The following is a 15,973-nucleotide window of genomic DNA, read 5'->3' as shown; positions in this document are numbered from 1 at the left end:
CAGATCAGATCATTTTTATAGCCAAAAGGAACAAATCAATTTGCACTGGCTACGCAGCACCCGACGTCACGCTCAGTCTGATTTTCTGTCTCTCTCGCACGCACTCTTTGTCGTGTCGTTTAATATTAGCGGCGTCTGCCGGAGGAGAGCCATACTGACTTAGTATCGGGTATAACTGTAGAGTTGCGGTGTCCGCAGCAACTCACAACGTTCCCCCTCGTTTTCCATTAGTCTTTTTAAGAATTTCAGGTTGACACAATTGTAGGCATTGTTGAGGTCAACAACCAAAAGAGTAACGTGTTCCTTGTTCTTTTTCTTTGCCGCCACCACATTGATGACATCATTTATGCACATCGCTGCAGACTTGTTTTTATACCCGATTATCAAAATGAGTATTGGGGTATATTAGATTTGTGGTAAAAGTGGATGTGTGTAACGTCCTGAAGGAATCGTTTCTTGATCAGCATCAATTTGCCGAGTCGATTGAGCCCTGTCTGTCTGTCCGTCTGTCCGTCCGTCCGTCCGTCCGTCCGTCCGTCCGTCCGTCCGTCCGTCCGTCCGTCCGTCCGTCCGTCCCCTTCAGCGCCTAGTGCTCAAAGATTATAAGAGCTAGAGCAACGATGTTTTGGATCCAGACTTCTGTGATATGTCACTGCTACAAAAATATTTCAAAACTTCGCCCCGCCCACTTCCGCCCCCACAAAGGACGAAAATCTGTTGCATCCACAATTTTGAGGATACAAGAAAACTAAAAAGGCAGAATCATAGATAATGACCATATCTATCAGATTGCTGAATCTGGATCAGATCAGATCATTTTTATAGCCAAAAGGAACAAATCAATTTGCACTGGCTACGCAGCACCCGACGTCACGCTCAGTCTGATTTTCTGTCTCTCTCGCACGCACTCTTTGTCGTGTCGTTTAATATTAGCGGCGTCTGCCGGAGGAGAGCCATACTGACTTAGTATCGGGTATAACTGTAGAGTTGCGGTGTCCGCAGCAACTCACAACGTTCCCCCTCGTTTTCCATTAGTCTTTTTAAGAATTTCAGGTTGACACAATTGTAGGCATTGTTGAGGTCAACAACCAAAAGAGTAACGTGTTCCTTGTTCTTTTTCTTTGCCGCCACCACATTGATGACATCATTTATGCACATCGCTGCAGACTTGTTTTTATACCCGATACTCAAAATGAGTATTGGGGTATATTAGATTTGTGGTAAAAGTGGATGTGTGTAACGTCCAGAAGGAATCGTTTCCGACCCCATAAAGTATATATATTCTTGATCAGCATCAATAGCCGAGTCGATTGAGCCCTGTCTGTCTGTCCGTCTGTCCTTCCGTCCGTCCGTCCGTCCGTCCGTCCGTCCGTCCCCTTCAGCGCCTAGTGCTCAAAGACTATTAGAGCTAGAGCAACGATGTTTTGGATCCAGACTTCTGTGATATGTCACTGCTACAAAAATATTTCAAAACGTCGCCACACCCCCTTCCGCCCCCGCAAAGGACGAAAATCTGGGGCATCCACAACTCTCAGAGACTATTAAGGCTAGAGTAACCAAATTTGGTAGCCGCACTTCTGTTAGATCTCACTATAAAACGTATATCTCAGAATTTCGCCCCACCCCCTTCCGCCACCACAAAGGACGAAAGTCTGTTGCATCCACAATATTGCACATTCGAGAAAACAAAAACGCAGAATCATAGATAATGACCATATCTATCAGATTGCTGAATCTGGATCAGATCGGATCATTTTTGTAGCCAAAAGCAAGAAATCAATTTTCAGTGGCTACGCAGCGCCCAACGTCACGCTAAGACTGATTTTCTGTCTCTCTCGCACGCAATCTTTGTCGTGTGGTTCAATATTAGCGGCGTCTGCCGCAGGAGAGCCATACTGACTTAGTATCGGGTATAACTGTAGAGTTGCGGTGTCCGCAGCAACTCACAACGTTCCACCTCGTTTTTGTTTTGGTGTTGGCGTCGGTCAGGGTAGCTTCGTTTGGTTTGCTGTTTGTGTTTGTGTTTCGTTTTGCGTTTTGTTTCGGCGTTGTCGGCTTTGTCGGCGGGAGAGAGTAAGCATCTCTCTTTTTGTCATGTGTGCTTGTGTGCATGTTTGGCGGCAAACGTTCTAGGGCTTGCAGAGACGCGCTTTCGTTTTGTTTTTGCGCCGAAGGTTCAGATGCTGAGAGAGCGCAAGCGTCGCTCTCTATGATGCTTGAGTGAGTTGTTTCGATTGTTTGGCGCGAAAACATATGGGCGTAGTTCTTGTTTTTATTGTGTGCATTTAAATGCTCTTTGGTGAGAGCGAAAGCGCCGCTATCTTTGGCAGCCGTTGCGCTTTCGCTTCTGGGAGCAATTTTTGTCGGCGTCTTTGTCGGTGTCTTTGATGATTGTTCATGTATGCAGGCGTCAGTTTTTTTTTTTTGTGATTGGCGGCATTTTTTTTTACATATGTCTCAAACTCCAGAACCGTCGCTCCCAAGGAACTCGGAGAACTCTCTGGCGACTCCATCTCCAACTCACCCGCTTCGGCTGATGTTTTTCTTGCCGAGTTGTCCAATAAATCCATATTGTAGGTCGTCAATCTTGGAGCAAGTGCGTCAGTATGGTGGCCTGTTCCAGTTGCGTCAGTAGCCTTGATTTTCTTTCCTCTTTTATTGCAGCTAGATTTTAGCTGAGTGGTCCAGAGTTTATTGAGTTTATTGGCTTCACTGTATTACGGCGCCGATCACAGATGATTAGATTGCATTAATTGCAATTATATGGCACATATAGTTCATTTCCCGGTTTATACATGTATTTTAAAGCATTTAAAATTCCACAAATAACAACAAAACACAAGTCACTTTTTTTTTTTTTGTAATGTAATTTAATGCGAGTGCACGACCAAGTTGCGCACACTCTCCCGCCAGATTTGCTACTGGCGGAATTTATTTCAGCTTTTTCTTATTACCCTTACATTGGCAATTTACATTTAAGCTTGACTTACAACAATAATGTTCTTTTGAATTTTTGCGGGCAATTGACATTAACATTAACATCTAGAGACATGTTTACATTCTATCAGTCCGGCAGCCCTATTTTGACATTCGCAACAATTGACGTACATTTATACAAACAGGTGGTCACAAAGAGATGAGTATTGAACAAAATTGCAACATTAATGACATTTATAGACTAATTTAATTCTATTTATTTTCTATTGCAGGTACTGGAGGATCATCGTCGTCGTCTGGAGCACTGTGGATGGCACAGGGCGCATCCGCCTCAGCGCTATATGTGCACGTGTGTGTGATGCAGCAGATCACGCATCTGCGGCATCAGAATTGGCAGAGGCTGGATCCAGGAGTTGGCGTGAATGGTGATGGTGATGGTGTTTGGCGAGCGACTCTGGTCCGGCCGCCCACGTTGCTTCTACCTGGAGATCTGGGGATTGGCACTGGTCCGGCCAATCAGGGTGCGTTGACCAGTGGAAATGGCCGCAAATGAGTGCGGATTGGCTGCATCCGAGTGGCTGCTGGTCCGGCCACCCAGGATGCACTGTCGATGTAGATGGAGATGGCGCGCTGGCCATTGTCGTCTGAATTGGCTGGCCTCGTCGTTGGATTGCTGCTGCTGTTTTGTGATGATGATGGCGTGACGTCACGGCCATCGGTTGACGGCAGCGTAATCGGAGGGGCGTCCAAATTGGGCCCAACTTGCAACACAATGCTGCGGCTGGTGGCGAGGCAGGTACTGGAGAGGCTGATCTGTGAGTGTATTGTCAGGTAAGTGTGATTAGTAGAAGTATTGGCTATTTTGTGTTGATGTGTGTATTGATGTTTTTCTCCTTTTAGCGGCAGCCTGTGGACTGGATGTTGTTGGCGACGGCGATAGGGCCTTCAAATTTCGCCCATTTGGCAGGAATTGGATGGCGAAATTGACGTGGCAACTGCTGGAGAGGCAGCTCTATCGGAGGCGTGGCAGGTACGTATGTTTTGTGTGTGTTTGGACCATTTTGTGTTGATGTGTGTATTGACGTCATTTTTGGTTTGTTTACAGTGGCTGCTCTGGACCTGTGCGGTGGATTGTCAGGAGCGTCGTCAATAAATCCTAAAATGTCGTCCAATTGGCATCAAATGTGTGGTGTTGATGACGGGGCAGCTGCTGAAGGGGCAGATCCGTCGGAGGCGTGGCAGGTACGTGTGATTATTGTGAGTTTTGTCCATATTTTGTTGGTATGCGAAGTGACGTCATGTTGTTTTATTTCAGTGGCTGCTCTGGACCTGTGCGGTGAATTGTCAGGAGAGGCGTAAATATATTCTAAGAATGTCGTCAAATTAGCAGCAAAAGTTTGGTTTATTTGTCGTGGCATCTGCTGGTGGGGCAGCTCTGTCGATGGCGTGTCAGGTGAGTACGTATTGGTCATTTTTCGTGGTTATGTGAGTTAATGTTTTCCATCTGTTTTTAGTGGCTGCCTCAGGACCGACTTTTGGGCTCATCAAAAGACGTCAGAGTAGAAGCTACCGTAGGCGTCCATGATCTCCTCCGCTATCTCGTCGTCAAATGAATAGTGGTCCGTCCACTGGTCGTCGCCATCGTCGCTGAGTGCTTCGCAGTCCATATCAGAGTCCTCCGATACGGCTGCGGCGTCAGGTTGTGTATTGGCGGCGGGTCTTGGAGGTGTTGGTGCTGCTGCTGGTGTCTGTGTTGGAGGATTGGCCACTGCTGAGCCACTGCCCTTTGCTTCAGTCAGGTTTGTAATTAGTGTGGTAAGTTCTTGCAGTCTTTTCTCTAAATTTTCAATTTTAACGGCGTACTCTTTTATCATTTCCACACACTTGCCATCGCATTGGACGGCTGGCTGCTGCTGATGCTGGGGATTTCTCGGTGTCTGGAAACGTTTTGGAGTTGGCTGCACCCGTTGATCGCGCTGGCATTGGCGCCCCTTGGCCTGTGGCTGGGAATGATGGCCGCGATGCTGGTGCTGCTGCTGGTGCTGCCGACCCAAATTGTGTCCGCGCTGCTGCTGTTTTTGTTGCTGCTGCTGCTCATCCCTTAGCTTCTGCTGGATCTTGGCCAAATGGTTTTCGGCCGGATTGGCTTGAGCACCTCGGCTATACAATGGCCTGCGGGTGTTGGGCGTTGCTGCTGCTGCTGGTGATGGTGCTGCTGGTTTGGCCCCCTGTCTGCCGCTTGAATGCTGCTGTTGCTGTTGGTGTTGAGGCCGCTTCTTTTGAGATGGCTGCTGCTGCTTGGGGCGTGGATATGGGGCTGCTGTTGCTGGGAAGGACGACGACTGCTCTTCGGCTGTTGCCGTTCTGCCGCGCGTGGCTGCTGCTGCTGCTCAGCATTCCCAGACCGCAACACCCTGCTGTAGAAAGGCCTGCCATTGCCTCTGGTGCCTGTGTTTGCTGTCTGCTGTTGTTGTTGCTGGGATTGGCGACTCGGCTGCTGAGTTTGTGGACGTTGTTGGTCAGTTGGCTGCTGTGGCTGCTGGCGTTGCTGTTGATACTGCTGCCGCTGCTGCTCAGCGATGAGCCTGTTTGCCCTTAGCAGACTGCGAGCCTTTTTGAAGGCGGCACATCCTTTATAGCAACTCACATGCTTGCCGCTACAATTTGCGCATTTAGGGTCTTCCTGCCTGGGTTTCCTGCAGGCTGTTGAGGGGTGATCTCCTGCGCATTTCATGCATTTAAATGGCCGTCTACAATAATTTTTTGTATGGCCAAATTCCTGACTTGGCTTGTCTTTTGAACGAAACGCATTGGTTGGCCAGTTGTTTTATGGCAAGTATTGCCTCATGGCCGCCATCCGCCTTGGGCTGTATTTCCACCTCAAATATGTTTAGTGGCCTCCCATTGAATCTATGTTTTAGGCATCGGATAAACCGGGCAGTATATCCGATCCGTTCCAGCTCATCAGTTATCCAGCTGCTTGGCGTAGTGTGGTGCAGATGCCGAACTATGACACGGTAGCCCCTGTCACTGCGCGGCTGGTGTGTATGGAGTTGGGTGTCATCTTCGGCAAGGGCATTCTGGATGGCGTTATACGTAGCCATGTCGTCACACTGGACTCAGAGTACTGTTGGCCATGGATTTGGTCGTAAATTTCCCTACGTTCTGATTGCTGTTCAATTTATTTATGAGGGGTACAATTGCTGGCACCAGGGGCAGGAAGAGTGTAGGGACCTTGGTGCTACGTATTGGCGGTTGAACTGGCGTTAAATTTGTATTAATGGCTGGCTGATGTTGCGGCTGATGAATCTCCGTCTCCATCTGTTGTCTTTCTGACTCCGTCATTTGTGGCTCCCTATGTTGTTGGACCTCACACTGTTGACCAACCGTCGGCGACTCTTGCTCTGACTCCATCTGTCGGGTCCCTGATGTAGTCTTTTGGCAAATCGGCTCTTGAACATAGGCGTATTTAATGTCAGGCAGGCATAAACGTCATCATCCGAATCCGTTTCGATCGCCGCGCATCTTCGTTTGAGCGGCGAGCGAAACGAATTTTCGGTCAAGTTGGCCTTTGCTATAGGGGTAAGGGGCAGGGGCAGGGGCGGCTCATTATCCAACAGCGGAGGCACATTATTTAGCCATTCTTTTACATTGTGTGCGTCCGCCTGTGTCAATGTAGGTAACAAGCATTTTCTGCTCCTGCTAGTGGTGGTACCTTTTGCTGTCGTCAATTGTTTTTGCTGTTGCTGGTCATTGTTTTGTTGTATGCCGGTTAAAGGTTCGGCATAAGTCAATGTGTTTGTTTTTGTTTTGGTGTTGGCGTCGGTCAGGGTAGCTTCCTTTGGTTTGCTGTTTGTGTTTCGTTTTGCGTTTTGTTTCGGCGTTGTCGGCTTTGTCGGCGGGAGAGAGCAAGCATCTCTCTTTTTGTCATGTGTGCTTGTGTGCATGTTTGGCGGCAAACGTTCTAGGGCATGCAGAGACGCGCTTTCGTTTTGTTTTTGCGCCGAGGGTTCAGATGCTGAGAGAGCGCAAGCGTCGCTCTCTATGATGCTTGAGTGAGTTGTTTCTATTGGGCGCGAAAACATATGGGCGTAGTTCTTGTTTTTATTGTGTGCATTTAAATGCTCTTTGGTGAGAGCGAAAGCGCCGCTATCTTTGGCAGCCGTTGCGCTTTCGCTTCTGGAAGCAATTTTTGTCGGCGTCTTTGTCGGTGTCTTTGATGATTGTTCATGTATGCAGGCGTCAGTTTTTTTTTTTTTTTGGATTGGCGGCATTTTTTTTACATATAGACTCCTGTCCAAGAAGCGACGCTCAAACTCCAGAACCGTCGCTCCCAAGGAACTCTGGGAACTCTCTGGCGAGTCCATCTCCAACTCACCCGCTTCGGCTGATGTTTTTCTTGCCGAGTTGTCCAATAAATCCATATTGTAGGTCGTCAATCTTGGAGCAAGTGCGTCAGTATGGTGGCCTGGTCCAGTTGCGTCAGTAGCCTTGATTTTCTTTCCTCTTTTATTGCAGCTAGATTTTAGCTGAGTGGTCCAGAGTTTATTGAGTTTATTGGCTTCACTGTATTACGGCGCCGATCACAGATGATTAGATTGCATTAATTGCAATTATATGGCACATATAGTTCATTTCCCGGTTTATACATGTATTTTAAAGCATTTAAAATTCCACAAATAACAACAAAACACAAGTCACTTTTTTTTTTTGTAATGTAATTTAATGCGAGTGCACGACCAAGTTGCGCACACTCGCCCGCCAGATTTGCTACTGGCGGAATTTATTTCAGCTTTTTCTTATTACCCTTACATTGGCAATTTACATTTAAGCTTGACTTACAACAATAATGTTCTTTTGAATTTTTGCGGGCAATTGACATTAACATTAACATCTAGAGACATGTTTACATTCTATCAGTCCGGCAGCCCTATTTTGACATTCGCAACAATTGACGTACATTTATACAAACAGGTGGTCACAAAGAGATGAGTATTGAACAAAATTGCAACATTAATGACATTTATAGACTAATTTAATTCTATTTATTTTCTATTTCAGGTACTGGAGGATCATCGTCGTCGTCTGGAGCACTGTGGATGGCACAGGGCGCATCCGCCTCAGCGCTATATGTGCACGTGTGTGTGATGCAGCAGATCACGCATCTGCGTCATCAGAATTGGCAGAGGCTGGATCCAGGAGTTGGCGTGAATGGTGATGGTGATGGTGTTTGGCGAGCGACTCTGGTCCGGCCGCCCACGTTGCTTCTACCTGGAGATCTGGGGATTGGCACTGGTCCGGCCAATCAGGGTGCGTTGACCAGTGGAAATGGCCGCAAATGAGTGCGGATTGGCTGCATCCGAGTGGCTGCTGGTCTGGTAGATGGAGATGGAGCGCTGGCCAGAGTCATCTGTATTGGCTGGCCTCGTCGTTGGATTGCTGCTGCTGTTTTGTGATGATGATGGCGTGACGTCACGGCCATCGGTTGACGGCAGCGTAATCGGAGGGGCGTCCAAATTGGGCCCAACCTGCAACACAATGTTGCGGTTGGTGGCGAGGCAGGTACTGGAGAGGCTGATCTGTGAGTGTATTGTCAGGTAAGTGTGATTAGTATGACTCCAATCGCATACATCGCCGATTACAAGGAGCTCATTGTCTTGTCGATCCTAACCTGCATGGAAGCCAGCTACGTGGTCCGTGTCCGTGGAGTTCTGCCTGCTGGTTGGCTCCCTGCCAGTACTCTCAATTTCGACGCACATGCTCATGCTGCGCGCCGTCTCCAGCAGCTTTATCAAGAGCTTTGCTCTCTACTCGATCTGTGTGCTTACGTTTAGTCTGTGCTTCTACATACTGTTTGGCAAGCCCCAGGTGGATTCCTCCTCTACGAAGGACAGCACGCCAGAGCCAGCAAAGGAGGGAGAAGATGATGGTCACTTAAACACATTCTCCGTGCCCATCGAGGCGCTCATCAAGACGATTGTGATGCTCACGGGAGAATTTGATGCCGGTGACATAAAGTTTGACAGCGTCTACACTTACCTGATCTTCCTGCTCTTTGTGTTCTTGATGACCATTGTGCTGTTCAATCTCCTGAATGGTCCGGCTGTCAGCGATACTCAGGTGGGTTTATATTTCCTTTTCTTCCTCGGCTTTATCCAACTGTTTTCTCTCCTCTCTTTTCCCACAGGCCATCAAGGCCCAGGCGGAACTGAACGGCGCCATTGTCCGCACCAATCTGCTGACCCGCTACGAGCAAGTTCTCACTGGCCGAGATGGACACGCTCAGACCTCATCGTCCCAGTTGAACAAAGGCAGTCGGTTCGCTCGAGGAAGACCATGAGCTAGTCACCGGTTCAATCGTAATTTTCTTCATGCTTTTCTTGAGTTTCACGCCCTTGTGGCTTTTCCCACACTTGGGACCCCACTAAGCAGAAAAGCGAAAGGAGAGAAAATCTTCACTGATGAATCGCCTGATCGGATCGGATGGGCTCTTATATACTCACAACACATACTCATTGGCCGCATTTGCGAATCGCTGGGCTGTGAACAAGCTTGAATTGAAAGAGTGTCGGCACTTCGGTGTGCCAAAGATACATATCTTTACCCCTTGAATCAGCTCGTGTTGATTTTTCTGCCGTGCATTGCACTTTTGAGCTCAGGTCCTAAACGAGAGTCACACACCACACACATGCACATTATTATCATTATCATCATCATTATGATAAAGACTGTGAGCGAACGAATGCTGATGAAGCCTCATTGTCAATGTCGAAAGTTATGGGATTGGTTAAGGAAACCCAAGGTGGGATATGAAAAGTATTGCGTTCTGCTCTGGCATAGGATCCCAGCTTTAATGTGTAACGTGTCACCTACGCACTTCTGTGTATATAAATCCTGCCAGGCTAGCTGTTATTCAGCGAAGGGAAGCACACGCTTTGGGTTTCCGGCCTCTGCTCGTCGGCTATTGGAGTGATGTTCTTGCCCCCCTTCCTGCTGGTGGCCTATACGCATTATACCGCGAATGAAGTAGCGTGTCACGACGAAAATGCTTAACCGGGAGACACTGTTTATCCCTGAATAGAATTGTGGATGTGTGCTGGAAAGGTATCTCAACTCCGCCTCTGGTGTTGTCGAGGTCGTGTCGCCCACCCTACCATGGCCATTCCAAACCGTTCGATTTAATGACGGAATGGCCCCTTTGTCCGTCCTACATGGGGAATTTGCCAGCGAAAGCAAAGCGCTAGATTAATACATTATAAAGTTTATTCACTTACTGGCTAAAACAATAACATTACCCGCAAATACCATAATATAATCACCCACATTAAAAGAATAGCTAAATGAAATATATGTATAAAATTCCTACAAATACTTGGCTATGTGTCATACAAACGATACACTAAACAAGTCCGAAATGGACAAACTAACTTGCTTGCTGACTCCGTAATGTTACGAAACCAATTCGAGTGGGCACTTCTCCCTCTCACTCACCGACCGGCCCTAGTTCCCTTGTTTCAAGTTGTAATTTATCAATAACAGAATTTAAGTCCACTCATACCTTTTCTCCAGTTTATGGCTCCATCGGCGAAAGCGCTTTCCTCGATGAATACCTAAAGCTGCTGTGGTGGAAGAACACTTAAATGGGCACAAGGTTGGGGGAAATCATATTTGCAGATCGGCGAGAGTCACGAGAAGCCACTACCGGAATCAAATCTAATTCTCTCCTAATTAACTCCGCACAGAAATCATAATTAATTACACATTTACAAACACGAATATAATTACTCCGTCAATCCGTTGCTTCCTCTTTTTTTTCTTTTCTCTTTCTCCCGACTGTTATCTATGTTTCCTTTCCACCTCCTGGGCGAAAGGGAACAGCACAAATTCTTTCCCCTGCTTCTGCAGGTGAAAGGTACGCGAAAGCAAAGAGAAGGCCAAACGGCCAATCTCCGACGGTGCTAGATTAACACTTTCTCTCCGCCGATCTGCTCGCGACCAAGGGACGGGCCCTCCTTATCTGCCGCGTCGCGCTCGACTACTAAACTGCCGACGCCAACGCCTCGGGAAGCTAGCCGCTTGGGGGGACCGAGCGTTCCTCAAATGTCTTCTCCCTCTGCTTCCACGCTCGCTTCTCCGATGGCTGAGCGCTTTCCAGACAGTCCCAAAGGTTTAAACGCCACTTTGTTAGGCTTGCGGCTGCTTGTGTTTGCTGGCTGGCTTCCTTGGACGATCGAATCCGCACTGATTAACTCGATATACTAAGCGCCAAGACTACAAATGGGACAACTCTTTATTCTCCTTTAGCCCTTCTCTTCCCGCAGCACTCACCCCAACCGGACTCAGCGCTATACGGCTTCTGACGACTGAATAGCCCACTCGCCTTCAACCAAGAATCTCGCAGTCGAATCTTGGATTTAGATATTTAGATTCCCTAGAGTTTTTCTCTTCACTAAATTCTTGGTTTTTCCTTTCCGTCGGACCGATACGCAACCGACTCAATTGACTTTCACGAGGGAATAGCCGATAGGGACGCCAACGTTCTGGCGGCAAATCCTCTAACAGGTCCCAGGATGCATTTTCAACAGAGATAGTCTGACGTTTTGACCTGTTACCGTCTTTTTGGTTTTCCCTTGACCTGTCGTTCGCCTGCCACTCTGAGCACTAGATGGCGCCACAAAAAAACTCAGCATTTCCTGCTACAAGCGCTACAAAAGCACCCCCGAAAGATCAGGCTTGGGGGTCACACTCCCAAGAATGATAACAGGACAGCTTGAATCAGTTGGTTTACTGACGAAGATCTTTCGCGTGAAACCGTCCTACGTAACGATCCTGCAAATCCTCTAACTCATAGTAGGCCTGCCCTATCTTCTTTTTGACCCTGGCCTTCAGAAAGGCCGGACCCAACTTCGCGCTGTACCCTGACTGAAAATTGCTCTGCCTGAAATTTCTTCGGAACACCTCCTGGCCGACATTGTAGGATATGTCTCTCGACCGTAAGTTATACTGCCGTTCATTCTTATCGTTCTGTTTTTTCATGACTTCTAGAGCCTTGCTTCGAACCAAGTCTAATGAATCCTCCCGCGAGAAAACTGCTGACCTGTCGTCCATCACCCGCAATGCTCTCAGAAGCTTGTATGTTGCCCCGGACGTGATGAAATGCTGTCCGAACACCATATAATAAGGAGTTGCATTCAGACTTGCATGCACCGCCGAACGCAATGCGCAGCAAATGCTGCTGAGGTGCTCGTCCCAGTCGGATTGTTGCAATCACCGAGCGATTTACACGTTCGGAAGCATTAGCTTGGGGTGCGTACAGGGCCGTGAGAATGTGCGAAACTTTATATTCCCGGAGTAGCTTTTGGAATGCCTCAGACTTAAATTGTGTGCCATTGTCGGATACTATTGTCTCCGGAACCCCGAAAGCATGAAAAAGATCTTGCTGCATGTATTTGACTACCACGTCCGCGGTCAACTTCTTCACTGCCTTAAGAAACACATATTTAGAATAGTGATCGAGGACGATAAAGATGCCTATATGTCCACTTCTTGAACGGGGATATGGCCCCAGGAAATCTACATATAATTTCTGGAAGAAACGTTGTGACTCGGGCGCAATTCCAATCTTCGGTCTCTGGATTGTATTGGAGCCTTGGTAGTCTTGCAGACATCACAAGCCTGGATATACTTCTTCACATCGGCAACCAAACCAGGCCAGTAATAATACCGCCGTATCCTTTCTAGGGTTTTGTGAATGCCTCCATGGGAAGCCAGTGGATTGTCGTGCGCGTTACGCAAAACGTCAACCACTAACTCTTGAGGAATCCAGAGTTTCCAAATCATGTAGCACCTCTCCTGTTGCGTGATCTGACCTACGATACAACAAGTTATCTACAATTTTGAGATCTGGCAACTTATCAATATTGCCCCTAACCCTTTCTCCGATCTCCACGTAATCTTCTGCCTTGAATTCTGGCGATTCCAAATCCACCAACAACCCATTGCTCGCGTCTAGAGTAGCCACTTCCTCCTCATTTACGCGAGAAAGAGCATCCGGAACCACATTAAGCCTGCCGCTACGATGCTCGATTTTAAACGAGAAACTCTGCAGCTTTAATGCCCATCGGGCTAGACGTGAGTGTAAGTCAGTTTGTGACATGAGCCACTTTAAAAAGGCGTGATCAGTGATTACAGTAAATTCATGCCCCTCGACGTAAGCTCTGAACCTATTTATGCAAACTATTGCGGCCAGACATTCTTGTTCGGTGACCGAATAATTCTTTTGGGCTTTGTTGAGTTTTTTCGATACAAACGCAATCGGATATTCGTCCCCCTCCGGCGTCTTCTGCACCAGCACTCCCCCAACGCCTGTCTTGCTAGCGTCACAGTGAACATAGAATGGTTTGCTAAAATCAGGACTACGCAAAACTGGTGCTGAGCAAAGCATCTCCTTCAACTTTTCAAAAGCCTCCTGACCCTCTGGAGTCATTGAAAATTTCTGTCTGGGTTTGAGCAAGTTCGTGAGAGGCGCGGCTACCGATGCGAAGTTGCTTATAAACTTCCTGTACCAGCCTACCATACCTAGGAAGCGACGCAGAGACTTTAGGGATTTTGGCAAAGGAAAATCGGACATAGCCGAAATCTTATCCGGATCTGTACGAATCACCCCTTCGCCTACTATATGCCCCAAATACCGCTCTGACTTCATGCAAAACTTGCTTTTCTCCACATTCAGCGTTAACCCTGCCGCTTTTATGTAACTTGCCACTTCACTCAACACCCTCCGATGTGACTCAAAACTGTCCGACACAATCAAAAGGTCGTCCAGGTACACAAAAACTTCATTTCTTAAACTGGCCGGAATTACCTTGTCCATCAGCCTTGTCATGGTCTGCGAAGCATTAGTGAGACCAAAAGGCATTACCTTATACTAGTAGAGAGGTTTCCCCGGAACCGTGAACGCTGTTTTATCGCGTGAGCTCGGCTCTAAGGGAACTTGCCAATAGGCATCCTTAAGATCCAGGCTCGAAATAAACAACGCCTTAGGAAGACGTCCTAGAATCCCATCAATTTGTGGTAACGGATACGCGTCTTTTTTGGTCACCGCGTTAACTTTCCTACTATCTAAACATAGCCTCACCTTTCCTGGCTTCTGCACCAATACTACTGGTGATGACCATGCACTATCGGATTCCTCTATCACCCCTAAGCTGAGCATCCGATCTATCTCCGCATATAACAATTTCTCTACCGCAGGAGATACAGGGAAGTGTCTCTGCTTCACGGCTTTTGCTTCACCTACATCAATTGAATGCGAAAGCAGAGCCGTCTTTCCTAGACCGGAAACGGAAAACGAAGGAAATAAATTGATGGTCGCTTGCAACTGGTCCATTTCCGCTCGGCTGAGGTTCTGCGGTTCATGAACTATCTCTGCCAGCGACATGCTGGGTGGTAATAAATCGAAACTTGACCAAAAATCGATCCCTAAATACAAGTCCTGGCTGAGCGTTGGAATAATGTGCAGCTCAAGGTCCTTCACTGCACCCTTATACTGCACCGGTGTCCGCAGTCGTCCCACTACCTCTTGCCTCCGTCCATCCGCAGTGGAAGCATTTACAACTCCTCTCTTAAAAGGAATTCGGCTTTGGATTACGCGTTCTGCTAACTTTCCGCCAATAACACTCATAGCTGCTCCGTTGTCCAATAGACCAAGGACCGTTTGATCCAACAGGCGAACTTCCGCATATGGACGCTTGTCCTTCTGCTTGTAACGAATGCAATTTATCGCTTTCGCCGCCCGCCGGAACGCTCTCATCCTTCTTGCACTCCTTGTGAGGGACTTATTACTGGGTTGGTCGTTGCTGAAAAGCGAATGGGATCTGGCATGGACTAGTTGTGGCCAGACTAAAGCTTGGTGTATGTCGGATTCTGATTTCTCAGACGGAAGCTGGGCGGTAGTTTTAAGTATCCCTACTGGGATTTCGCCTCTGCACTCGACTGCTTGCGCTGAACACTGACCGGCTGGCGAGGCTGGGTGTTCACTTTGCCGTTTTTTTGGCATTTGCTACACGACGGCTTATATTTATTAGGTGCTCCGCACCCAAAGCAAAAAATTTTCCTTTTGCTATCGCAATCGTGGTAGCGATGCCCCTCCTCTCGGCAGTTCCAGCAAATCAGTGCCATGGCTGCCACCTCGTCCTCTTCTTCTACATCCGAGAATTCGGAGGCCTCCTCTAATTGGGCTTCCTCTACCAATTCCGCAACCTGTTTCCGGAAAGGAATCAATTTCTGGTACCCATGACTCCGCCCAATGTCGTCGAGAAAACCCTCCCTTCTACGACAGACTTCTCTCAAACGTTCTACGAAGTCGATTTGGGCATTCAGGAGCTCATGTCTAATTTCAGGTCGCAAATTGCGCCGTAAAGTTTCCACAATCGCTTTCTCTGACATGGGAGTTTCAAATCATCAATCAGCTGTACCAGGGCGTCGTGGAAGGAATCGAAATTTTCTTTTTCTTTTTGCTTCCTGTCCCTTATCGCTTCTCTGATATCCACATCGGTTCGAGAATCCCTAAACTGCTTTGTTAGGGCTTGGCATAACCGGTCCCATCTCATCGATCCGGAAGTCTTGTGGTAACGCCAATAAAAATCTCTGGCCTTTCCGTCAAAAAGCAGACTGGCGTTACTGCACAGAACTGGAAAATTTCCCTCGAGAGTCTGATGCGTCAAAGCCTCTACCCTATAGAGAAAATTATCAATGCTCAATCCTTCTTGGGTCCCATTGAAACGTAATTTCCAACTATTGAGGATATGGGCGACTTTGTCCGGTCGCTGACTCAGATCTGAGACTGCACTGCTTGGACGGTCGTAGCTCGGAAACTGTGCTGAATACTGACTATTCAGTCCCTGTCGAAATGTTTCCTCCACTTCTCTGTCCCTATTTTGTTGGACGGGTTATCCGCTTCCCCACGTCTATTCCCTTGAGGAATGCTATTGCCAGTCTCTTGGAAATGTGCTGCTATGCTGGACTGAATGATTTG

At 47.7% G+C, this 15,973-nt stretch overlaps 1 long non-coding RNA gene across 2 annotated transcripts; it reads left to right on the top strand.

The window, feature by feature from the left end:
- The first annotated feature begins 2,991 nt into the window (after nucleotides 1-2,991).
- LOC117189268 lies at nucleotides 2,992-4,289 on the top strand. 2 transcript variants are annotated; one of them, XR_004473340.1, is made up of 4 exons: nucleotides 2,992-3,768; nucleotides 3,838-3,967; nucleotides 4,043-4,179; nucleotides 4,253-4,289. It is a non-coding gene; the product is annotated as an uncharacterized LOC117189268 (long non-coding RNA). The 2 variants fall into 2 exon arrangements; XR_004473339.1 differs by lacking the exon at nucleotides 2,992-3,768 and having other exon boundaries at nucleotides 3,804-3,967.
- The last annotated feature ends 11,684 nt before the right edge of the window (nucleotides 4,290-15,973 follow it).

This window comes from Drosophila miranda, assembly GCF_003369915.1.
Source record: "Drosophila miranda strain MSH22 chromosome Y unlocalized genomic scaffold, D.miranda_PacBio2.1 Contig_Y11_pilon, whole genome shotgun sequence".
Classification (NCBI taxonomy): Eukaryota; Metazoa; Arthropoda; class Insecta; order Diptera; family Drosophilidae; genus Drosophila; species Drosophila miranda.
Note: the sequence above shows the minus strand (reverse complement) of the source record. Positions and strands in the feature narration are given on the sequence as shown.